General features: G+C 35.1%; 1 protein-coding gene and 1 pseudogene across 3 annotated transcripts in view; one reads left to right on the forward strand and one right to left on the reverse strand.

Annotated features, from left to right (window-relative positions):
* SYT1 (synaptotagmin 1) overlaps window positions 1-27911 on the forward strand; it is a 541914-nt gene that overhangs the window by 46151 nt on the left and 467852 nt on the right. The gene's annotated exons all lie outside the window — the stretch shown is intronic.
* LOC137203053 (U4 spliceosomal RNA) lies at window positions 27539-27614 on the reverse strand (annotated as a pseudogene).

A 27911-nucleotide genomic window follows, 5' to 3' on the forward strand; every position in this document is an offset into this window, starting at 1 on the left:
CCATACTTATTAGAGCATTAACTACTAAATTCTCCTTTTATGTACCGATGGAAGTCTCCAAAGACGAGCTGTCTGAAGCCAAAATATAAAATACCGTGTGTAGTTAGGTCAAAGACTGATCTACTTCCCAGTTATTACTGTCATGAAGCTACTTTTTATTTTGTCGAATGAAATAAAAATGTGAGTTTGCATATGGCTTACAACCTGAAAAGCTTTATCAAAACCACAAGTTCTTGGGACTTAACAGAAGCAAAATGATCAAGATGGTTGCTTACATAAAACGTCGATTTAGTTCTCTGTCTGATGCTTTGAAAGGAAGGAATGATTTGAATTACCGCTCAGGTATAGAGGGGAGAAAGTCTTTTCTCCTACCATTTCCTGAAGTCTGACTCTGCAATATTTGGAGCTGCTCAGCCAGCCAGCAGCCACGTCGTTGCATAGAAAATATGCAAATTACATTTTGTGCCCAAAAGGTGTAAATAATTGGGTTTATTAGAAATAGAAATTTTTAGATCACACTAGTCTTTTTTTTCTAGTTTCTTCATCTCCTTGTTTACACAAAGACACATACCCTTTTGTATAAATCACTCTCTCTCTTTATATATTTATAAACTCACTGTGTCCCTGGCAAGTGATAGAAAGCCAGAGTTTTCAGAAACTCAAGGAAAAGAATCTGTCAAAGGTTCTCTGGATTGACCTTCACAGGCTAGTGGCTCAGTCTTGAGTAAATCACTTCACCCCACTTAGCCTCAGTTTCCTCATATCCACAGTATCCAAAATTCTGTAAAAATTCTGTTTACTCATTAATATTCATGGAATTTATAATTTCCAAGCCCATGGGATCTTTCTTATTCCATTATTCTAATCAAAATATTATATTTAAACTTGCAGAATTTGAAGATCAGTGAGATGTTTTTGAGTACGGGTTATATTGTTTCTAAATATAATGTTACCGTAAGGGCCATGTGATACAGCTTCAGAGATAACATAAACTCACACCACCATGTCTGCCAGTTTTGATGATTACATATCTTAACAATAGAAAGCTGAACAGAACTCAACAGTTCATTTTTAGACCAGAATTTGTGTTAATCATTTTGGTCTACTGATAAGAATTTAAAGCCATATTTTTTCCCCCTAATCTCTAAAGCATAATCATGCCATGTTCCAATCATGATTTGATGTTTCCAGTTTACCCTATTTTACTCCTTATTTCTGTAAATAAAATAGGCTTAAGAAAATGTTGGAACTATAATGGATAAAGAAGGACTCATGGACAGGTTGAGGGCAGATCTACTATTTTGGCCTTTAGAAGAATCTCTACGTATCTGGGTTGAATCTCTTACCTGGCATTTCTAGGAAATCAGTTTCGATACTTCACTTAGGAATGATCAGTTTCTAGTACACTGATCAATATTGAACATTTTCACAAAGAATTGATTTAAAATCAGAACACAATTTATTAATATATAATTAATGCCATTTCAATCAACCAAAATATTCATAATCTCTGCAGGACAAAGAAAACTTGGGAACTACATTTTATTACAGAGAAATGTTTATCTTACTTGACTAAATGTTCATTTATTCAAGTGGTGTTTATTGATTTCTTGCTCTCTGCTGGCCATTTGGGACACAAAGAGGAGCAAAAACAAGTACAGCCTTTGCCTTCATGAAAATTTCAGTCTAGAAAAGGAGAAAGAGTAATTACACCATGATCACAGAAAATGTTAAGTTACAACTCTGAAAAATGCTACAAGAGAAAGTAAGATATACCGTGTTCTGAGAGCTTATAGTAAGGACATTTTGCCTTACTGGGTAAGCCAGGCTTTCCTGAATAAGGTACACATGAGCTGATATCTAGAGGACAAACTGGAAATTAACTTGGTGATGCATACGGGGGAAAGAATGCAGGCAAATTCTTGAGAAAGGGCAAACAAGGGACTGAAAAGGCCACTCTGCTAAAGTACAGGGAATGCCTAAGAGTATGCTCTAAGAAAAGATTAAAGAAGCAGAGAGAGATCATATAGGGTTTATAGGACATGCCAAGATTTGTCCACGAGTGATGGGAGGCCACTGAGAGGTGTTGAACAAGGGAGGGAAGTGATCAGATTTTCATTTTTAAATGATCATCCAAGCTGCAGTGTTGTGAGTGAACTAAAGGGACGCTGAGCTGGGTGTGGATAAATTAGTTTGTTGTCAAGATGAGTTGTACAACTTGTACAACTAGATGGGTGTGGGTGTTATTTATCGAGATAGAAAATGCACCTAGTGGGTGGGAAGATTGTGAATTTTATTTTGGACATGAATGTGTGTTTGGAAATAAATCCTGGAAGAGATGCCTTATAGGAAATTGAATATATTGGCTTTGAGCTCGGAAGAAGTCATTTGTGTTTAGGTCATATTGCAAACTGTGGAAGTGGAAGAGAGCATAGAATAGGGCAAGCCTAAGTCTGAACTTCGAGGTACTCCACTGTTATAAATGTTATAAGTGTCTATGTACACACAAATGAACCCGCAAGTAACAAAGAGCTGGCACAGAGGAAGGAATATGATAAGACAAATGTGGCAGATGACCAGGGAAGAATATGTTTTGAAAGGGGGGGGAGACATCGTCTATGTCAAAAACTGCTGTGACATCATCTAAAATCTGAAAAATGTTTATTAGATTTACTGACATTGGAAATCACTAGGAATCTCAGCAAGAACTGTTTCAATGGACTCAGGAGACCAGATGCCAGAATGATGGGTGAGGAGTAAGTGAAAGTTAAAATGGACATAAGTATAGACAGCTTTAGCCTCTCTAATGCTTTGTGATGATGATGTTGGTGACTTGCTGGGGAAGTGAGGTGACTTAATTCCCAGGAAACACTTTTGCCATTGCCTTATTTCCTGTTCTCTCTTTATTCTAAACAAGTCAGTAATGGAGTCCTAGAGTGTATCCCCACTTTGTTAAATTACTGAAAGCAATGAATATTTGCTCGCTATACTAATTGTATTAATAGAATCATAAAGTCTTCCCCAAGGCTCAAAGCACAACATAATTGATGACATCTATGTCTGACTTCCTATTTCCATGAATATCTGGGTGAGTTTCTATGATATTTCTGTAAGTTTCCTCTGTAGAATGTATGCAATGGAATTTAGAATTGGGGTACATAAGAAAGGTAATATCAGGGATGGAATATTTGGTATGGGTCAGTTGTGATATCTCAGAAAATGAAAATGGATTTATTATTATACATTTACTCCATTCCCTCCCTCCCTCCTTTCCTTCCTTTCTTCTTTACTTCCTTCTCTCTTTCCTTCTCTTTAAGGAATGAACACCTAATGATTCTTCTGCAATATGCAAAGTACTAGCTGATAACTAGTAAAGGTAAATGAAGAGTTAAATGATAAGTACACTGAAATTGCTAAAACAGAATAGCTATGTCAGAATAAACAAAGATAAGATTGAAGAGAATGGGATTAAGAGAATGGGAGCGATAAATACTTTTGAATGCAAGGCTGTGATATAGTGGTGAATAGAACGTTATTAAGAAAATAAAACTTAGAGATTATCCTAGAAGTTCTGCACAGGTCTAAAAATAAAGAGACATTGGTTATCGTAATAATCCTAGACATCAATTTTGGGAAATGAATATAAACAAGATGCATTATGCCATGGAAGTATTCTCAAGTCTCAGTAATCCCTGAGAACATGTCACAGAGAAAGGCAGTCAATTTGGAGTCAAAAGGAGCTTTACATTCAAGATATATTGTGAGGGAGATATTTTTAATAAATAAAAGCATAATTTGGGGCTTATTAGGTATCAGGTGTTGGTAGGACATCCAAGCACACATATACTGAGGCAGAAGAAAATAAAACACATGTAGAATTACTGTTCAGGTATCTAAACATTTTCTCAAATACTTCTTGGGAAGGCCCACTCAGTAACCGGAATTTTCTAACATATGCCATAGATTGATAAAGACAAGTGAGAAAGTTGATTGGTTGAAAATATGTTACAAATCTATTTAGTTATATTTACTTACATCAGAATGGAAAGTTAAATTTTACTTTTAATTGTAAGTGAAATCCTTTTAAGTTTATTCATTGCCAGTATGTGCTGTTGAGTCCGTTCTCAGAAGACATAAGTAAAACATCTCAACTTTGTCATAAGCAAATGTACACAGTACTCTTGATTTCCCATAGAAATCTTAGAGAGATAGCTTATTTTTAAGGAACCCAATTCTAAATTTCTTTATCCTTTAAAGATACGTTTTATTTATTTATTGTATTTCCTTTTGTTTTTTTCTAATATAATTTTTAATCATACTCACTTTTGATCAGTCTCTACTTACTGTGAGATCTAACAGTGATCATTTTAGACTAGGGAATTCCCTGGCAGTCCAGTGGTTAGGACTCCACGCTTCCACTACAGGGGTCACAGGTTCGATCCCTGGTTGGGGAACTAAGATCCTGCACGTCGCATGGTGCGTCCAAAGAAAAAAAAAAAGTTAGACTAAGCCAAACACACTCTTTTTTCTATATTAGTTGAGTAAACACTTGAGTAGAGCCTTAAAGTTTGAAGAATGATATTTCTTCAAAAAAGTATCAAATTTCTACTTAATATAATATTAGATACTTTATTGATATTTAAGAAACTTTTTGTACTTTCTCTCTAGATCTCATAATAATTTCAAGTGCATACATGCTTGCAGAATGCTCTATTATGCTCATTTTCCAGATTATTTGAAAAGTTTCCTCAGCTGATGATAGTTATGATTTTTATGAAATGCAGAATTCTTCCTTCATTCCTTGCTCCGAAGAAATCTTTAAATTTTACCAATATGTGAGTTGTTAGGGGTTTTTGTTGCTGTTGTTGCTGTTTGGTTTTTTGCTTTCATTGAATAATAATCAAATCTTTTGCAATATTTACTTGATCCAGTAAAATAGATGATTTATTTGACTCACAATGATGTAAATAGGAAATGATTAAACCCACAATAATTGAAATTAATTATTAATCAGTGATCTAGATGATGAACAAATTAGCCTTCTGCATCGCTGGTCACATAAGTGGGGAGATTGAAAGGGTGTAATATATTCCTATTAAAAAATTTTAATTGTGTCTCTAGGAGTCCCCTAAAACTTTAAATATCTTTGGGAAAACTGGGTATTTTGGAAAGGGCACTAAATTGGACTTACCTTGGGAAAATCAGTTTTTCATCATATTTAGTTTTTCATATGCAAAATGCAGATAATAATTTTTACTTATCATACAGATTGTTCTGACTCAAGTAAGATAACATGTGATTTTTTTAAACATAGAAAAATTGAACTAATCTTCAATTAATTATTCTTTTGCTCACCTATCAAATCCATCCCTTAGTAAAATTCTGAGGAAATAGATATGGGTCAGTTTTCAAAAAGGTTTTGGGAAAATGATTGTGGGACTTTGACATTGGAGAAATGGGGACTTCAGTAGAATACCCTGGAAAGTACTTCTGTGGGTGGGAAGAAAGAAGTTGTGCTAATACTGAAGAGAGAGGTGCATAATTGGGGACTAGAAACACAGTGAAAAGGAACTTCTATTTCCTGGTTTTGTCCCTGGAATCTGTTCTGATAATAGCCTGTGACCGTCTACAGCAGATGTTTTCATGTGTTTAGCCACCAAGCAGTTTAATGAGTTAAGCCTACTTTAACAGCAACAAATTATAGAGTAATTTGTTTTCTTTTATTGATGCACATATTATATATACGTTTCCACTTTAATGTCCTCATTTGCATAAGTTTAAATAGGCATATGAATTACAGCTCTGAGTCTGATGTGCAATAGTGTATGGGTCCCTACACCTTGTGATGTCTGCTAAAGAAGTACAGAGCTCAGGGCTTCCCTGGTGGCGCAGTGGTTGAGAGTCCGCCTGCCGATGCAGGGGACGTGGGTTCGTGCCCCGGTCTGGGAGGATCCCACATGCCGCGGAGCGGCTGGGCCCGTGAGCCATGGCCGCTGAGCCTGTGCGTCCCGAGCCTGTGCTCCGCAACGGGAGAGACCACAACAGTGAGAGGCCCGCGTACAGCAAAAAAAAAAAAAAAAAAAAAAGTATAGAGCTCAAATGCTGTACCAGAAACATTTCTTATTTTTCTCCTTATAAAACCTCTGAATTTAACTCTGAGTCAAGAATGCTATTTTCTACGTCTTTTCGTGCATTAATTCATACAAATGAATATCTACTTTCGTGAGAGATGTGTGCATAATACATTGTACCTATCCTCAATTTACATGCCATCTAATGTAAAAGTAAAACATGTACAGATATTTATAATACAAAAATGAAGGTTATAACTACCACGTGGGTAATACAGAATGAATGGGGGTTCCAAATAGAGAGTGATTGACTTATCGCAAGTTGTGAAGGAGTGCCTTTTGAGCTGTATATTGAAAGATGACTGATAATCTCTTGAAAAAGGCAGACTGGACAACAGCATGAGCTATTGAAAGTTTTAGAATCAGAAGGTACTGTCATTAAAGAAATGCTTTAAGAAGATTGAAGTGGTGGTTTGAGCCATATTGGTTAGAACACAGGGGATGATTCTGCAGATAAAAGTACAGTTAGGGGACTATTTTAATAATAGGTCCAAGATTCCCAAACACCGGTTCCCAAGCACCCCTGCTACAGAAGCATCTGCAGAGATTTTCTAAACAGCAAACTTCCAGGTCCCTCCTGAGACTCTGATTCAGTGGGTCTTAGTTAGGACCCCAGAAACAATATTGAAAACCCATCAGTGATTCTGATGTATAGCCAAGGTTAAGAATCACAGGTTGCAATGATAAACCCTCTGGCCTTATTAGTAGAAACTAGAATTAAGATAATGGGAGAAAAAAGAAACAAATGTAGGAATGCCATAGAAGGTATTTTAGCTGTTAATAATTGCCCAACATTCAAAATGACAAGTTTTACTATTTGCAGTTTGTGAATTGCACTTGTGGAAATTTTTCTGTCTTGTTTTGTTACTATATTTATAGAGCATTTTTAATCTGTTTTCCTACCATTTTGTTCCTCATTTGACATCACAACAAATTCTGTCAAAATAAGTTTCAAAAGTGTTTCTTCCTTCTACTCATGCTGACAATAATTCTGAAGTTATTTTAAGATTTTAAGCCTTTTGCAATTGCACCGAATATTTTAAATTGCTACCATAGATACTTTTAGAAAGAATGATATCAGCTGATTATGAAAGAAAACATTATATTTGAAACAGTTTTCTAGGCTTTGCTAGCCACTTTCAAATTCTCTATATTTTTATTAAGATTCCCAAATACATAACAATAGAAACTGATTTATTTTTAAATGTACGTTTAACATATTGGTATTTAATTATGCCATGTTTATGGGGATGTTTTATTGTAGAGTTTAATTAGATGTTTCTGGGTCTAAATGAAATCCAGTCTTATTTTAATTAAATGGTACATGGTGCTAAAAATGATAGGAAAAGCTAAAAGAAAAGAACCCCAATGGAAGACTTGGGTTTCAGTTGTTGGTTTTTTTTTAAACATAAAGTAGCTCAGCTCTCTAGCTGAACTAGCCAGACAAGATTTGAAATCACGTATAGGACCCATTTGTTGAGCCAGGATTTTCTCTTATTTAGTTTCACTGATATGTCTGAATAAATTACTTAGCCAAATGTATGGTTTACTATTAAATCATATTGGAATCATGGCAAGACCAAAAATCTTACATGAAATAAGTGATGTACAGGTAATGCAAATAAGCTCATTCAAAACTTTTTTTTTAACAAATACTTGAGGAGGGCTCAGATTGGTTATTGAAACAACATTTTTTTTTTTACATCTTTATTGGAGTATAATTGCTTTACAATGGTGTGTTAGTTTCTGCTTTATAACAAAGTGAATCAGTTATACATATACATATGTTCCCATATCTCTTCCCTCTTGCGTCTCCCTCCCTCGCACCCTCCCTATCCCACCCCTCTAGGTGGTCACAAAGCACTGAGCTGATCTCCCTGTGCTATGTGCCTGCTTCCCACTAACTATCTATTTTACGTTTGATAATGTATATATGTCCATGCCACTCTCTCACTTTGTCACAGCTTACCCTTCCCTCTCCCCATATCCTCAAGTCCATTCTCTAGTAGGTCTGTGTCTTTATTCCCATCTTACCCCTAGGTTCTTCATGACCTTTTTTTTTTTCTTAGATTCCATATATATGTGTTAGCATACGGTATTTGTCTTTCTCTTTCTGATTTACTTCACTCTTTATGACAGACTCTAGGTCCATCCACCTCATTACAAATAGCTCAATTTCGTTTCTTTTTATGGCTGAGTAATATTCCACTGTATATATGTGCCACATCTTATTTATCCATTCATCCGATGATGGACACTTAGGTTGCTTCCATCTCCTGGCTATTGTAAATAGAGCTGCAATGAACATTGTGGTACATGACTCTTTTTGAATTATGGTTTTCTCAGGGTATATGCCCAGTAGTGGGATTGATGGGTCATATGGTAGTTCTATTTGTAGTTTTCTAAGGAACCTCCATACTGTTCTCCATAGTGGCTGTACCAATTCACATTCCCACCAGCAGTGCAAGAGTGTTCCCTTTTCTTCACACCATCTCCAGCATTTATTGTTTCTAGATTTTTTGATGATGGCCATTCTGACCAGTGTGAGATGATATCTCATTGTTGTTTTGATTTGCATTTCTCTAATGATTAATGATGTTGAGCATTCTTTCATGTGTTTGTTGGCAATCTGTATATCTTCTTTGGAGAAATGTCTATTTAGGTCTTCTGCCCATTTTTGGATTGGGTTGTTTGTTTTTTTGTTATTGAGCTGCATGAGCTGCTTGTAAATTTGGGAGATTAATCCTTTGTCAGCTGCTTCATTTGCAAATATTTTCTCCCATTCTGAGGGTTGTCTTTTGGTCTTGTTTGTGGTTTCCTTTGCTGTGCAAAAGCTTTTAAGTTTTATTAGGTCCCATTAGTTTGTTTTTATTTCCATTTATCTAGGAGGTGGTCAAAAAGGATCTAGCTGTGGTTTATGTCATAGAGTGTTCTGCGTATATTTTCCTCTAAGAGTTTGATAGTTTCTGGCCTTACATCTAGGTCTTTAATCCATTTTGAGCTTATTTTTGTGTATGGTGTTAGGGAGTGTTCTAATTTCATACTTTTACATGTAGCTGTCCAGTTTTTCCAGCACCATTTATTGAAGAGGCTGTCCTTTCTCCACTGTACATTCCTTCCTCCTTTATCAAAGATAAGGTGACCATATGTGCATGGGTTTATCTCTGGGCTTTCTATCCTGTTCCATTGATCTATCTTTCTGTTTTTGTGCCAGTACCATACTATCCTGATTACTGTAGCTTTGTAGTATAATCTGAAGTCAGGGAGCCTGATTCCTCCAGCTCCGTTTTTCGTCCTCAAGATTGCTTTGGCTATTCGGGGTCTTTTGTGTTTCCATACAAATTGCAAAATTTTTTGTTCTAGTTCTGTGAAAATTGCCAGTGGTAGTTTGATAGGGATTGCATTGAATCTGTAGATTGCTTTGGGTAGTAGAGTCATTTTCACAATGTTGATTCTTCCAATCCAAGAACATGGTATATCTCTCCATCTATTTGTGTCATCTTTAATTTCTTTCATCAGTGTCTTATAATTCTCTGCATACAGGTCTTTTGTCTCCTTAGGTAGGTTTATTCCTAGATATTTTATTTTTTTTGTTGCAATCGTAAATGAGAGTGTTTTCTTAATTTCACTTTCAGATTTTTCATCATTAGTGTATAGGAATGCCAGAAAAATCCTCAACAAAATACTAGCAAACAGAATCCAACAGCGCATTAAAAGGATCATACACCATGATCAAGTGGGGTTTATTCCAGGAATGCAAGGATTCTTCAATATACACAAATCAATCAACATGATACACCATATTAAGGAGAGAAACCATATTGAAGGAGAGAAACCATACGCTCATCTCAATAGATGCAGAGAAAGCTTTCAACGAAATTCAACACCCATTTATGATAAAAACCCGGTAGAAAGTAGGCATAGAGGGGACTTTCCTCAACATAATAAAGGCCATATATGACAAACCCACAGCCACATTGTCCTCAATGGTAAAAAACTGAAACCATTTCCACTAAGATCAGGAACAACACAAGGTTGCCCACTCTCACCACTATTATTCAACATAGTTTTGGAAGTTTTAGCCACAGCAATCAGAGAAGAAAAGGAAATAAAAGGAATCCAAATTGGAAAAGAAGTATTAAAGCTGTCACTGTTTGCAGATGACTTGATACTCTACATAGAGAATCCTAAAGATGCTACCAAAAAACTACTAGAGCTAATCAATGAATTTGGTAAAGTAGCAGGATACAAAATTAATGCACAGAAACCAACATTCTTCTGATGACATTTCTCCTTTTTTTATTCCAAAGTTCAGCCCAGTTAAATCCATTTATTTCCCTGCTATCTTACCTTTTCGTTTATGGGCCAGCAAATATAGTTAGTTTATTGCTTAGTATTGAACTGTCTCTTTGATCTATACAGTTTTATTTTACTCTTGATATACCTAGAAAAGGAGCATAGTATTCTTTATTTATAAGTACCTCAGTTAGTTGTATCTATTGAAACTATGAAAACCCCTTTTTAATTACAACTAGAACTCTATTCTCTGTCTAAGTCTCTGGCCTTACTATTTATGAAAACATAGTGTTTAATTACTGTTTTGCCACCTCATTTCTTTTCTAGTAATTTAAACTTGAAAACCTTTTCACAGTCTCAGTATAAATTCTGAAAGCAGTTGTAACTGACCCCGTGCTTTATTAGAAACTTCTCTCCTATATTGAGTTGAAATGTCTTCTTATATTTCTACCTATAGCTCAACCCCTTGTGGCTAGACAGAACACATCATATTCCATGCAACAGCCTTTCAAGTATCTGAAGATGGTTATATTCATACTTCTATACCATCTCTGCTCCAGGCAGTTTTTCATGAGTCATGTCTTTGATTTCTTTACCATCCTGTCTTCTGAATATTATCCCAATTAATCTTTATAATCAAAGCTGACTGTAGGACCCTGGCATCACAGAATAAAATTGGACCAACACTAACTTTGTTCTTGAGAATGTATTTGCATTAACACCCCTAGATACCCAGCCACACATACCCTTACCCATCTGATCAGATTAGTTTCCAAAATGATTGTTTCATCATGTTGGCTCATATTAAATTTAAAATAAACTAGAATGTGGGCCTGAGATAGAACACAAGCATCAACTGTTGGATAGATCAAAGAAAGAGTAGCTACATCTTAAGAACTCATGTTCATATTAAACAAATCTTTTAGAACTTTTAAAAGCCATACATTAAGAGATTTTTAAGTCTTCTGTAAGGTTTTTAAGTACTCCCATATCAAATCCTATAAAAAATAATTTATCTCAGAAAGGTACAATAGTAACATGGATTTTTTTTTTGCTTAAGTAAGACAGTGATGCCATAGGTGCTCAGAGTGGGCTTGATTCTTCCAGGGAAGAGACTGAGAAATCGTTGATGTGAGAAGAGCCTCTCGCTTGCTGTTCTCTCCATTCCGGGCTGGTTGCCTGCCAAAGCCTCATTCCTACCTGTAAAACTGCCAACATTGGTTCATGCAGCAAGCCTATGTAATTTGCTTTTCTGGGGAGCTATATTAGGGCAGGGTTGACTGATTGAGAGAACTGAAAGCTACAGGCTCTGGGACAAGAGGGCTTTCCTGTGGCCTTATGAGCTGGTTGGTCCTTTTTCAAGCTTGAGAGATAAAACTCTTGGTAACATAGAAAAGGCCTTACTGGCTAAACTGACAGTACTTTCCTGAACAGTGCAAATGGCCCTCATAGCAGGTGCGTTATTCATGGAGCATTATTCATCAGAGCACCACCTGGACAAAAGCAAACAAACAAAACAATATAGAGAGAGATTAGTTGGGAACAAATTTTATATAAAGGATGTTCCTTGTCGAATTATTTATAATGGAAAGGAAAAACTATTCAGTCTGAATGGCCAGAAATTATAGTATTAATTATAGGGCATCCATACCAGGAAATGTTATGCATCCTGTGTGATGTTAAAGAAGAACCTTCAATTTCTATAAAAGTTGATGAGATACTTAATCAAAACTCAAATTTCAAGGCAGTATTATGGTGGCAGCTTGTTAAAATGCATAAGTGATGTACTGGGAGAGCGATACTAATTGAGAATGAGATGTGGAAACAGAAGATAGGAAGGATTATCAAACAAAATTTTAGAATATTATTGCTAGATGGTAGAGAGTTATTGATGACTTGTTGATTATTTTAGTTTCACTATTTGTGCTTATATGTGTTATGCAAACACACAGACAATAAAGTTACTGCTTTTGTAATAAAAGCATGGATAATTTAAAAACAATTTTGATGGGTATAAAAATAATGTTTCCAGGTTCTAAACAACAGAACCCAGCTCTAGGGAACTTGAAAAAAAAAAAAGAATGTGTTGGAAGATTATCAGAGAACTCTCCAAATCTGCTGAATCCAAGATTGGGAAAGATGTCAAGGGAAGCAGGATACCAAGCGAAGCCCGGACAGCTGAATGCAGAAAGGGATCAGGCAGAACAAGGGGATGGTCTGCTTATAATTCTTCCATTGGTACCTTTGTCACTGGACTGTGATATGTGCCATAGTCTCTTGACACCTCTGTTCCTGTGCCCAGAATAATCACTAACTCTCCTTACATCTTTGCCTCACTTTGTTAAGATACAAAAGTCCAAGTTGGGATGGTGTATATTAGTGGCCCATAACCCATAGTATGTGTCCATGTCCAAGCTTCCAGGGCCCTGCATGGCTATTCTCTGCTTCCCTTGGCTTCAGGTGGAGACCCACCTCTTATTTTGAGGTTTCTGTCACCTCCCTCCAGTAGAAAGCTTCTTGGATGCTAAGTAGTAGCAAATGTTCTGTACATCAAATGTTGGAAGAGTTAGTAAAACATTGTGTTAATATTTCTCTGGAGATGCTTAAAAGCCTTAAATAGGATCCTTCAGATAGATTTTTATCTATACAAGTAAGTCCAATTGTGTATGCCACAATTCCTAAGACTCTGGAATATTTCAGTAATGTGTATTATGTAGCTCAGGCATAATAGAAATGCATTCTCCTGGAGACCAACACATGAAACGATTTGTGTATGCATTGCCAGCGTCAGACACCATATATTAGTGTCAATATACTGTAGAGTACCATCAGGATGTTTTTTGCTCAAGAGAGCTATGAAATTTAGTCCTTTTGAAATACTAAGGCAGAGTGAACTACTAAGCTAACTGCCAAAATCCAAATTTAAAAATATATACAAATATTTTTATTTTTTGAGGGATATGTAGGAGCCTGTCTTCTGATTAACAGACTCAAAAGAAAAATGTCAGTTAAATTAAAGTCATGGGAATCTATGATTAGGTTAATAATGTAGTGACCACGTCTTGCTAGTAAAACAATAATATTTAATAAGAGTGTTCACTGCACTTTTATAAGATGGTTTACAAGGTCACAAAGAAAGTTATAGTTGTAGTACCTGCCACTGAGTTGTTTTATGAGCTAATAGATGACATTCAACAGATGAAAATGAAAAGGCAGAATATACATCATAGATAAATGTATGACTATATTATTTATAAATGTGTGCTAAGGGATATTGGAATGGCTTAAACACATTGAGATTATTTTAATACAAATTCAAGAAGCAGTTGAGTTTTCAAAAATTCAGATGCTTTTCATTTCTTAATTTTATGCAGTCAGATGTATTTTTGTAAACTTTGCAACGGAAAGATCTCTGAATAAGCATTTTTAATTAAAAGTCCCACATAACCACTTTGAGAATATTTTTTTCATTGAGGAAAGGGGGAAAGAGCCCATTAAATATTGCTGTTATTTTGTATGTATAAAAGAAGTCTCAACTGGCAATTCAAAGCCTTCTATGATTTGTTCAGTTGAAATTAATTCTCTTCCTTCTCCTCCATGTTTCCCCTGAACTTTGCTTTTACCTGTATTATCTCATTTAAGTTTGCATCATATGACGATGAGAATAACGATAATAATGAACCCTTAGTGATTAGGAAATCAAAGTTTAGACAGATAGCTAATTTGTTCAAAGTCGTGCTGCTTATAAATAAAGTACTAAGATTCATTCTTAAGCAATCTGTCTCTAGAGTCCGTACTTTCAATCCCTGCACTATTAATTGAATATATATTTTCTTCTCTGGATCTTTAATTTTTAAAAGGAAAGGCATCCATCTTACTTACCAATATAACTTTCATGGTACTTAAGACCATGATGACCACAAAATAAGATTAAAAGGAAACAAATCAAAATGTTCAGTATAGTTGTTATATAGTGTGATTATAAGTAATTAATTTCATTCTTTTACTACTTTAATGTTTTCCTAATATGCTGTAATAATAGAAGTCAGCATAAGAGATAGTTAAGAGTAGGAATTCTGGTCAAACATACCTGATTTCAAATTATTTCTCCCTCACTTTATGACTCTGTTTATTTATGGCTTCAGTTATCTAATCATAAAATGGGAATATTACAATGGAAATGGTATTTAAGACTGTTGTAACAAAAATACACTTGTCAGAGTATCTGGTAGAAAGCAATCAATAGAAGCTAGCTATTATTTTTAATCAAAAAATACTTAAGGAGAGAATACTAATATATCATAAATAAAGAATACTGAAATTTATGGTCATTGATGAGTCTTTGAATCCTTAAAATGGATTTTTATCCATACAATAAATTCTAATTTTGTGCACTAAAATTCCTAAGACTCTGAAACATTTCAGTAATGTGTTTTGTACAGCTCAGGTCATGATTCTAATGCTCAGGGTGGATAGAATAAGTAAAAATGCTACTTACAAAGATGTACCTGACCAGACTTCCTCCTTTTGGGTATTCTACCATGATACAGTCATATTTAACAATGAACGGTGTTTGGAATCAATTTATATGTATACACAGTATGTTTACATGGTATTTCTGAGATTATTACAATGTTATTTAATTAATTTTATTTGGAATTTCTGCTATGGCTTGAATCACAAAGTATTGCAGAGACAGGGTCAGGAAAAAATAAAAGATGGTGAGAATGAGGTGAAAACTTTAAATAAATAATGCTTGGATTTTATAAATAAGCAAAAGAACATCTTTTTTACATGTCTCTGTAGTTCATGAAAACTGTATTAGAACAAGTTTAGGTCTAAGAGAAGATAAGGGGTAATATTTTGAAATCAACACATTTTTTACTATCACTGCAGAAATTTCAGTATATTTTATCTTGCATCAAAAAATTACATCTAAATATTTCTTTATAAAAGTTTCCTTAGGGCTACACAAACCCAGAGAGGTACAGAATTACTTGACTTTTCTCTGTGCAATCCTAAATCAAATGAAGTTCTCTCAACTGAGATTCTGTGATCAGTTTGGAGGTCTTGAACTAGACTGTCCCTTATACTGACCATAGGAAACAGTTCTCCATATTCGTTATCATTTTCCCAGTATGTACCAGCATGTCCAGTACATACTATGTTCTCAACAAATATATAATGAATGCATAACTAATGGAGTTACATGGCATAAAGATCTTGGAATTACAAGTCCTGTCTTCAGTCCTGGGCTTTGCCACTTGCTGATTATTTAGCTTTGGGCAAGTGATTTAACTTTTTAGAATGTAAATTTATGTATCTGTAAAATTTTAAAAACAATTCCCCTAGTCTCTGTGAAGGAGATACATGTAAATTATCTTTGAAAATTATAAATGCTAACCATTATAAAGCCATTTCTAAGGCAGAATGACAATGGCTTAATATCGTGGAATCATAGAGTCTCTGTATTGAAAGAGACCTTAAAAGTCATTAAGTTCAACCACACCACTGGTACTTGATTTTCTTCCTAAACAGGGATGTAATGGATATGAAATGCATATTTTATTTTATACATAAGGGGTTTTTCATTCTGCCCCTGATATGACCCAAAACATTCCCTTTGAGTTATAAAGGAGTGATATTTTCAGTACTTTACTCCACACTTTTAAACCGCACACAATTCCATGAGGTAGACACTACGTTTGTCCCCATTTAAGAGATGAGGAAATCTAAAAAAAGAATTGTAATGTTACTTGCCCAGTGACTCACAGTTGGTAAGTTGTAGAGCCTGGACTTGAACCTAGACAGTCAGGATGGAGACAGTCTTGAGTCCATACTCCTAACCAGCACAGTGCACCCTCCCCAGGTGAAGTGGAATGTGGGAATCTTCTCTGCTCCCTGCATGCAACAGTGGATGGTTGTAAGGCGCATCCTATCAAATTCCATAACAGTCTGGAGTCTAGACCAGCAGAGTTCCATAGAACTTTCTGAGATGAAGGAAATAATCTATATCTATACAGTCCAGTATGGTAGCTAGTAGCCACCTTTGGCTTTTGAGCAATTGATATGTGAATGGTGTGATTGAGGAACCAAATTTTTAATTTTGATAATTTAAGTTTAAATAGGTAGATGTAGATAGTGATTACACGGTGACCACATGTTGAACAATGCAGTTTCAGGTTCTAGATCAATGCTTCTCTTTTTTTTTTTTTCCTCCTTGGTATATATGACAGCTGGCATTTATTTGTGAGACACTCTCCCATGAATGGAGCCTGGCAGGACAGAACCAAGTAGTGGCTAAGAATTTAGAGGCTGAAGTTAAGCCGACTTAAGCTCAAATGTCGGCTGTCGTGCTGAATGTGTGACTCAGAGTGTGGAGTTGACTTACCCTTAAATCAGGGCAGTAATTAAATTACATCACTGAGCTTTTTAAAAACTGAAAAGAAAATTATTTGACGTAATTTCAGAGTTACAGGGGGAAATGCAAGAATAGTACAAAGAATTCCTGTGTACACTTCACTTGGAATCCCCAAAGTTTATTACTTTTTCTCTCTGTCTCTGTCTGTCTCTGTCTCTCTCCCTTCCTCTCTGTCTCTCTCTCCTCTTCCCTCCCTTTCTCTTTTTCTCCCTTTCTCTCTCTGTCTCTCTCTGTGTATGATTATTGCCCTGAACCATTTGAGAATAAGTTGCAGGCATGACTCCCCTTTCCTTTTACTAAATACTTGTGTGCATTTCCTAAAAATAAAGACATTATCTTAGACAAGGCAGGAAATTAACAGTTACTAGTCATAATACTATTATCTAATCCACAGACCTTATTCAGTTTTCAGCCGTCGTCCCAATAATGTCTTTTATATCCAAAGCAAATACCATCTTATGCTGTGCATTCAATTTTCATGTCTCTTTAATCTCTTTTACTGTAAAACAGTTTCTCAATCTTGATATTGTTTCATGACATAGATGTTTTTTAAATGATGTAGGCCAGTTAGTTTGCAGACTGTCTCTCCGTTTAGGTTTGTCCTTTGTTTCCTCATAATTTGATGTGCACTTCCGTTAGGGATAAGAAAGCTATGACATGTCCTTTGCTGTGCATCATATCAGGAGGCATATGATGTCCATTTGCCCCATTATGTTGGGCCATTATGGTGATAACTTAGATCACTTGATCACTTAAGTAAGTTTCTATCTACCAAGAACATGTTTTCGAGTTAAGCTTATAAATTCATATAATTATTTTTTTTTGATACTGTAGCTCCAGATTTGAGTAGAGAGAGCCCCCCTCAAGCTGACCCTTATATCCTTTTGACATGACTCCATCATTATTTGAATACATCCCTAATTTCTGGCATAAGAAGTCACTTCAAACTCAGGTCTTATCTTCCCTGACTACCTCCTGGAATCATTAATTTCATCAAAATGCTTCAGTTTATAGGAGTAAAAGAAAGGTATTTCGAAAGCAAGATCTTAGAGCCTGGTAGACTTATTGTTGCTACTGAATGTCATTACTTCTAGGCTTTTTAGCAGTTAGAACTAGGCTACACACACAGAGATGGGTGTATGTACCACCACATATATACATACATACATACATATATATATATATATGTAATTTCTTCCTCCCTTCCTACCCTCCTTCCTTCTATCTATGTCATAAAAGTTGTAAGTTCAAACTGGTTCAAGTTCAAACAAGTTCAAGTTGGTTTCAATTCCATCCAGCATCATGGAGTTAATTATACCTTTCCTCTTTCCCACATTTGTAACTCCGTTCTCTGACAGTACAAGACCTAGATCTCATTATCCACAATATATTTATTTATTTGTTCAGTCGAGAATACATAGAAAGTAGTTTCAGAAGTATTAACCAATAAATCTGAAAAAAGATACCTGCTATGTAGAATTCAATAATTGTTTAGAGTTCTTTGTGTCTTCAGACTGAGAATATATAGTCCAAATATGCAAAGTCCAAATAGTCTAAAAGTTACCTGAATTCTCCCCCTCTGCCACCATGCCCAATGTGGCTATGTTATTCATTTGATATAAAAACATGACTCTGTTCATGTTTCTGTTTTGGGTTTTTAGATTTGGGTCCCTCCCGAGGTGTTGTCCATTTTCTTTTTTTAAGTATGTAAAACATTAACCATTTCCAAAAATTAGAACTTTACCAGAAATTCTATTCAGAGAAGTGTTATCCCAACCCCCTCTTCCTTCATAGAATTTTTTTGAGGAATAAATAAGATTATAAATGTTTAGATTTTTACACACGACCTGGTACCTATTTAGATTCCAAGAAGTCCCATCTAGCTATTCACTTAATAATATTGCTTTACCTTTGTTCATTTACACACTCCTCAAATACTTCATGCATTTTCCTCCCATCTGTGAAACCAAACTGGAAAGCAATTGTGTGAATAAAATTCTTCTCAACCTTTGATATTTTAGATCTTACTAGGAACAGATTATGTTGATATCCTTATCACAACTGATCACAAAACGCTATTGTGTTTAGTTACCCCATTAATCAGTGGCCTATTTTGTTCCTTAAAAGAGAAGAATATGCTTACTGTCTGTGGGATAACCATAATGTTATTGCAAGAATTATGTAGAAAACATATCACAGTAAGACCTCATTTCAGTGATTCCCTAAACAAAGCTGTAATTCTGTATGAAGGTAATAATTGTTAGATTGGACTGAAACAAATAAAGAATCCTGAGACATGTCTCAAGAAATAAGTGAGTTAAGTGGAACTTCCAAGCATCATCACCAGGTTGCATTCAGGTTCTAGCTGCATGCTGAACCCCGGGAGTTTCTTGGGATGCTTTAGAGACCCAATCTTTGTGTAAGGTTATTTTTATAATAAATTGGTTTCATTGTCCTCAATAATACAACTATAGGTTTTGCTCTAAGACTATTGCAGGTCATGATTTTTCTTAAATTTTGTATCTTGCATTCATTGTGAGCCATGTCCCATTCCATAATTCTGACCATGGGATCATGCCTAAATTTTCTTTGCCTTTTTGAAATGCCCTTTCCAAATGCCTACAGTATGTTTCTAACTAGTTGCTATCTTTCCCCTTCTTGCTGGTCTGAATTAAGCATTGAAGAGAAATTATCCTAACAACTTTCTTTTCCTTCTCTAGATAAAATTGTTAGCAGGGCGAGGAAAACATTTGTTAGCTTTTCCACTTTCATTACAATAAGATTTGTAGTAGATGGCAGAATTTAAGCCTCCCATTGCTACAAAGCTTGCCTTTCTCTCACCTGATCTTGTGGTTATCATTAGGAATAAGGCATCCATAGCCTCCAGCCAACCAGGCATCTATAGCACCGTGCACCTCCTTAATAGGATGCTTCTGTCTGCCTTTGTGTTCATTTATGCCAATACTATTCTGCATGCTTCAGCTCAGAAATCTACAGATTTCTCAATACCTCATTTTTCAGTATTTCTCCCTATTTCCCCTCACTGGGATTCAAAAGTATGCCTTTGAACTTGAAGTAAATAATACTAATTGGCACACAATTTTTTAAAAATTCTGTTGTGATAAGATGGGGACAAAGTGATAGCTTAGAAAGATGTAACTTATCATAGCAATGAAGGAGTTTGGGATATTTTCTCTTCTTAGCTCATCTCATTAGTAACTACTGCAGGAGTCATTTGTATTCCATTTTAAAGTATAAATATTTGATTCATATCCAATTGGGAATAATTTGTGTAAGATATAGCATACAGTGTTTTACCTCTGTGTATAAATCATTACCCCTGCATTTAATCATTGCTAAGAGATCGTATAATTTAGCAATATAGATGATTTTATATTTGTCTTTATATTTGTCTCTAGGCTTCTTTTACCTTTGGATCAATTAAATAATTTAATATATTCACCACTTAATGCAGCTTTTTAAAAAACTGAAGTAAAGATCATAGAGGAACAACTATGACCTTAGAAAAGTTTGTGACTTCATTAAACAGCAAAAACAAAAAACAGCAGGAAACGTAAGTTTTTTAAAAATCCAGAATTTGGGACATAGAAATGATACCACAAATAGGGCAATCGCAGGAAATCTGAGACTATCCTTAAGACATGTCATGTTGTTACTGACAGTTATACTAAACTATATAGTGAATTCTAACACATTCTGAATCATGAATCCAATCACTCGGGTTTGGCTGACCGGAATTATCCCAATATAGCACATGCATTCATTTTGAGAACAAAGAATATGAAAGCTAGTATTTGATTTCTCTTGTAATCATCTGGAAATATGGTAGATAGTTTTAATCCAAAATTTCCTGTATGAGAAGGGAATAAAATGGAAATAATGCTGTTGAAGTTGAAGGTCAAATTCTATCAGCGTGAACAAGGAACCTAACATCAGACCAAAGTTCTCCTTCAGAATCCCAGAGTTTGAAGATGCTATGAAGTCCTGCACTGCAGGAAGAATAATTAAACAATGTTATCAGTTGGATTCTGTCAAACAGTCTGGTGCTATTTTACCATAATAGTTCTAATTGATCTTTCCATAATCTGAACATTGTAACTTGAATGTGACACTGCCTTAAATGCCCAATAAAGTGCCAACACAGAGGGACCATTTGGAACCAGATCCCAGCCTATTTCTAATTCAGTTCTATTCTATCCTATCCTATTCTATCCTATCCTATTCTATTCTATTCTATTCCATTCCATTCCATTCCATTCTATTGATTCAAGTGAGTATCTGCTAGTTACAGGGTAGTTTTAAGGTGAAATTTAAGATGTTTAACTAAAAAAAATTGTTAAAATAGGGTTGCAGAAAATAATATATACTTTTATCCTGTATCTGAAATAATTAATAAAAATAATAAATCAAAGAATCTGTATAAATACACAAAAAGTTATTAACAGCAATTATTTTGGGAGAGGGTAGGAAGACTTTTTATTCAGTAATTTTACTTTCTAATTTAACAACTTTGTCGTGCATGATTATCAATTAGCAGTTATTACCTATCTGATTAGGAAAAGATAGTTTTTCAAAAGCTAAACTTTATAGAAAAGTCAAATGATGTAATGAAAAGTCATAGAATTTATAGACAGAAAACATGGCAACTGTCTAGCCATGTGACTCGGTAGATGTCATATATTTCTTCTGAGCCTCAGTGTTCTTATCTGTAAAATGTGATTGATAATAAAATTATCAAGGTAAAACGTGGTTGAAAATATCAAAATGCAATGTATGAAAAAGTACTTTATAAGGTCAAATATCAAGATACCTTTGGTAGTTATATATGTACAGTTTTATGCTGACTTATAGGTACTTATTGGTAATTCAGAGAGAGACATATTGGGTAGACCTATTTGTAAAAAAGAGCAAAATCCTATAAAGAAAACTGACAGTGAAAAACTGAAGGCAGAGGTGAAAGGAAAAATACAATGGAAATATATCAGAACACATTTTCAAAAAAGACAGAATGCAGCCCTGGGAATAGGGAGTAGAGAATTAAAGAAAAATTAACATGGTAAACAAAAAAGTCAGAAATTGGGGGAAAAAATAGATAGAGCTAATGACTAAGAGACTTTTAGAAATAGCGCTAAGCTGTGAAGCCTAGGATGGTCATTAGATTTGGGAAGGGTGATTGAGGCTCTGGCACTCTTACATGCTAAAAATGACTAAAGGACAGAATGAAAATCTTTTCTAGGACTGTCAAGTTAGTTATGCTCTATAGCTGGAGGTTGGAGAGTGGTTAAGGTTTGAAAATAATTAAGTGATATAACCAGGATTTGATCTACTGAATTCGATTTATCTCTTCAATGGCCAAAGGTTAAAATGATCAACACGTAAAGCTAAGGCATAAGTTGTCACATGAGACATCTAAACTTGGATCCCGGTTCGAGCTTGCTTCTGCCCATAGAATTGAGGACTTCAATCCACGTCTTGAGAATTCCAGTTGGTTACTTAGGAGTGAGTGAACGCGTGTGTGGCCATGATGGATTTATTTATTTCTGTCTTAGGAGTTATTTTCATAGTTTTCCTTTGAGAATTCTAACGGACTTCTACCAGCTTCAATTGTTCTGTCTCTGGATGCTGCCTACGTTCTGCCAACAGAGGTGGGCCAATTTATCTGATATTGCCTCTGCAGAAAAGACAGGAGCTTTGGGGGGCAAAGTGTGCCTATCATGCAGGTAAACTTCCCTGATCTAACCAGGTAGAGAACTAAGCAGTCAGGAGAGGTAGTGTTGGTAAAAGCAGAATCTTTTCTGTAGCCACCTCTCCTGTCCACGTAGGAATAGCTAGCACAAGAGCCACTTTCTATAAGAATTCCTAACATTTGACATGGCTCGACAAGGATGACTCTGATAGACATCATCATGTCTGAATCTGTGCATGGCTGAGTCTACCGGTGTGTTTGGACAGCCACTTTCCCTCGCTGCAAAGTATGTCTCCTTTTCATCCTTAGTGGTATTTTTGGTTTATGCCCTTGTTTGTGAAATTATGAGAGGCTAAATTTGGTTCTTCCTCCAAATCTAAATATCTTCAGAATATAATCTGAATATCCAAATTTAGGGTTGGGTTGGGTTGGGTTTCCTCTTATATTTATTTTGTTTGTTTATTACCATAATGACTTCCCTAATGTAGTTTGTACCCTAGCCTGAGAGCGGCAACTAGGAGAATATATGCCTGCTGCCTTTATGCTCTCTGTACCTCAGTTTCTTCCTATATATTCGTGGGAGGTATGTCAGTGTTTTTTATTTATCTCATAGGATTATATTGAATGCCAATTAGGTGTATTTTTAAACACTTACAAAGCTATTTGTGTCCCCCAAATTATCTACTCATAAAAATACTAATTTTAGAAGGATCCCTGTGGTAATGAGGTTTATAATTAAGCTGTCAGTTTAAAATATTTTGATTTCAGTTTTATTTAAAAAGGAAAATCCAGAGAATGGACTTGAGGACACGGGGAGGGGGAAGGGTAAGCTGGGACAAAGTGAGAGAGTGGCATGGACATATATACACTACCAAATGTAGAATAGATAGCTAGTTGGGAAGCAGCTGCATAGCACAGGGAAATCAGCTCGGTACTTTGTGATCACCTAGAGGGGTGGGGTCGGGAGGGTGGGAGGGAGATGTAACGAGATATGGGGATATATGTATATGTATAGCTGATTCACTTTGTTATAAAGCAGAAATTAACACACCATTGTAAGGCAATTATACTCCAATAAAGATGTTAAAAGATAAAATAAATAAAGTTTATCATACTAGCAAAAAAAAGGAAAATCCACTTCAAGTTTGCTATGTGAAGTTTTGAAATTTTGTGTAAATGCTAACATCACATGGAAATCACATTTTGTACAATTTTATAGCCACCATTTTTTTTTATCTGACTGTTCTTGTAATTTTCTTTTTAGTTGCCTTCAGGGAACAATATGAGAGCTCTACTTAGAGCTTACTTAACTCCTATCAATTCTTATCAATAAAAATCAAAGATTATACAAAATTATACAAACATTCATTTGGATAAGAGGCAGTCCATTGAATTCTGCTAAAACAGTTTTTATATTAAAACTGATTCATTTTATTTCCTCACTTCAGTTATAGGCTACTAAACTCTTACAGCCTTCTGAAACACAAAAATTGAAAAAGTCTTATTCATGTAAAAAATTTTTAAAATTCTACGTAAAGCAAATGTCTGTCATACCAAGATGTCCAAAATTATAAAGGTTATCAGGCATCACTCGTGGTAGCCTTGGAAATTATTTGTTTGATTTTTGAGGAAATCCTTTAACCAGTCAAGTTCAGTAATATTTTTAACTTACTTTTCTCTGCATTAAAAGGATATGCCTGTTAAGATATACCTAGGTCATACATAATACATTCATCTGTCTTCTACCACTTCTGTGGGTTGAGATGCACATGGTTTAAGTGAATCTGTGTGACGAACATTAGAACCATCTTGACCCCAGTGTGTCAACTTCTGTGAGTCTGGCCGCTCTCAAAGAATTTGTTGGCTGAGCTATAGAGTCTCTAAGAAACTCTAATTTGAAGAAGGAAGACTAAAGTTTGGGGAGGGAAAGTGAAAAAGGTTGATAAATACATATAACTTCCTAAATAAAAACTTTGTCATATATCATCAAGAGTAGCCCAGGAAAACCATTCTTATGGCTTCTAAATCCTTGAATCCAGCAATATAAAAAATTTTTATTTTGATTTAGGTTTAAATGTCCAGTTTCTTGAGATGCCAGTTTCTTTACAACCTAAACCACTTGTCAAGTTCAGACCACGGGGAAGAATATTACTATTTTTCAAATACAGATTATTAAATCCATTCCATTTGAAAGACTAGAGATGCAGGTCAAACATCCTCTACTCCATGTTTTGGATCCCCTGGGAGATAATCCATTTTAGGAATTGTTTAATACTTTCTGAATACTTGTCATAAACTTCCGTCACAGATACTTTTTCTTAAATCTACAAGGCAAGTTGTCTTTTTATATGCTTGTTTTGCCTCTTTAAGAGAGAAAAGGGAAGAGAGAGGGAATGGAATTAAGCTTTAAAGAAACATGCCTGGTTTGTGTGTTTGGTGCTTTCCAGAAACAGGAAATTTATTAGAAGAAATTGAGGGTAATCTATATTTAAGGGAAGCAGTTTATATGTCTTATGGGCCATGGTTTCCCCAATGAAAGAATGTTTAATACATCTTTATTGAGTAAATAGGCTTGAATAAAATCTATAAATTTATAAAATATTTTTGTTTGATCTTTATGGCAATCCTTTGGGATGAGTAAAAGCAATATTGTATCTCTTTCTGGTGTTGTTGCTAACTTGGCTTCCTGACCCAAAGTCAGTATCAATCCATTCCAATTGTGAAAGACCTAGGAGTCATCTGAACAAGCAGGAGTTGAGATGTTAAAACCACTGGTTTTATCGCACATCTGCAAGTGAGAAGACCTGTCAAAACATGGGTTAATTGTTTATATGGTAAAAAACTAGATGTTGAAGTGAAAAATCTAAAGTGCTAAATATGTTAATTATAATTAAATATGAGCTGTTTTCGGAAAAGGTAAACTGAAATTTATTACAGAAAGAATCCAAGACTCTCTCTGATGAAGTTGGTATACAACCTCTTTCTTTAGAGAATAGTACAAGCACAGGGAGCAGCTGCAGGACCCCCAAATTCTTGGAGGTAAAGGATATCTAGAATTTAGATAGATATTATTATTATATCTATTAATAATAAAATATAATTATTCTATTATTCTATTTAGAATAATAGAATTTGCAGATTCTAACAGGTCACATCACATGTTGGTAACTGAGGTGTGAAAAAACAAAGGACCATACTCTGGCTTGTACTCCACAGAAATCACACCTTACTTGTAACTTTAGATTTGGTTGGATCCTTTTCCAATGAATTAAGGGCAGCAAGCATTAAAAAAAAAAAGACTAAAATTGAACTCAGACAAATTTAAAATGTAAGATCTAAAGGTGGTACATTCTGGGCCTAGATAATTTGAATTCTGTCTTTGAACGGAAGGGCAGCTATGGGGAAATTAGGCTTCTTGTGATGACATCAGAGACATCTCATCCCCTGGGTGTCAATGGTCACATTTAGAACGTTGCTCTAAAGTCCGATGCAGACTCTCTGCTGATAAGTTTCTGAGAGGCAAGTTTTTGGGTCTCATTGATTTACTGAAACATTCATTCAATTAAGAAATTTTTGAGTTCCTGGAAGGAGCCAGTGGTATGCTAGGCCATACAGCTACGACATAGGCATGGCTCATGTGTGGTGCAACCTAAATTTTGTTGCTTTGGTAAAGATAACATTACTTCCGAGAAGGGAGGCTAAATATTATAGAAAAGAACAGAACGGAAGTAGGATGCCTCCATAAAAGGAGGCAAATACATAAGATTGGAAATTGAAGTGTGCGTTCAGTCTGGGTAAATAAAAATATGAGATTAATTGCTCTTATTTGGGTAATTAAATGGGGGGTGGGGGGAGGTGTTCCCATGATGTTAATCCTTTCTGAGATTAACATGCTTTTATATACTGGTTTCAGTTAGTCATTTGCCAATGAAGGCTTTTAGATAGCATTTAAGAGAAATCTGTACAGGTCAAAACAAAAAAAGAGACAATCTTTCCTAGCAGAGCAAATTGTTAGAGATAAGAGTATACATAAATTACGAAATTTGCTGTAAAGTCATTCGAAATGGGTGTATTCTTCTGTGGTCACCTTAGCTATATATGTATCTCAGAGCAGAGTAAGCCCATCTAGATCATATCATCTAGAAACCAGTATTTGAGCAGCCTCATAAAATATTTCAAAGTATAAAGTCTCAAATTTCCTTTGATGTTAAAGATGAGAGACACAGTAAATAGGTAAGGTTTTGGGTATAAGATAAAGAAAAGTTGGAAGAAAATTATTTCGTTATCATCAAAATCAATTATTGAGTTTCACTGTATTTATATCACTTCTTTTAGAGTGGTAAAGTTAGGAGAAAATTTAAACATTTTCTTCTAAGAATGTACAATTTAAAAGGATAATTTTAATATAGGAAAGGTTAACTGATGAATAGAACATATTCTATTTAGGAATGTTTACTTAGATAACGACAAAGTATTCATGTTTCCTTCAATGGTAGTTGAATCAGCAGTATCTCTAAGTTTGCTAATAACTTGAACACTATGATTTGGGACTTGAACCCTAAGGAGTCAAGTTCAAATGATGACTTGTATGTTCTCTATTATTTAGTTGGGAAATTAGACCTGGCTATTTAAGGTTTCTTAAATCATTACATATATGTTACATATTTTAAACAGCTTTCAATATAATTCTTGTGACTTGGCTTTGCAGATATGCCTGTTTATTTTTTTAGATTATTTAGGAGATTAGCATTAGAAGATATGTTTAATTACAATTTTTCCTTATAAAGTAGGCAAACTTTCATGTTTACTAAATAATAAGAAATATAAATTCTTTATTTATTAGTGAATGTGGAAAATAATTTTCTCTGAATGTAACCCAGTCTGGTAACTTTGCATAAACAAGCCCTAATTCAAAGCTATTGCAACAGGAGGGAGAGACCAGAACTCAATCTGAGCTCTACTCCAGGGGAAAAAAAAAAAGGGCAGGAGAGTTTTCAATTACAAATAATCACGCCTCGGATAAACCTCATTGGCTACGATACTGCCACTGCGCAAAGCTGGGCAGGAGAGTTTTAAGAGGTGCGTGGAGGCCTCTAAGTCTGCCTCTGTTTGCTAATTGGATTTACCTACAGGAAAAGGAAGATAGTTTTACAACTTGGAGCAAGGCACCTATCAAATTTAGGCTTCTACCTTCCTACAGACACTGAAAGATAGAGGTACTGTCTTCCTGGATGGTTACATTTCAAAGGAATGACTTCCAGGTCTTTGAGAAAGACATCTGTGGGTTGTAAAACTGGTTAGGGCCTTTGAAAGATATTTACATTTCAAAGGAGCAGAGAAGGATTTTACAATGATA

The sequence above is a fragment of the Pseudorca crassidens genome, chromosome 11 (assembly GCF_039906515.1).
Source record: "Pseudorca crassidens isolate mPseCra1 chromosome 11, mPseCra1.hap1, whole genome shotgun sequence".
In the NCBI taxonomy this organism is placed as follows: Eukaryota; Metazoa; Chordata; class Mammalia; order Artiodactyla; family Delphinidae; genus Pseudorca; species Pseudorca crassidens.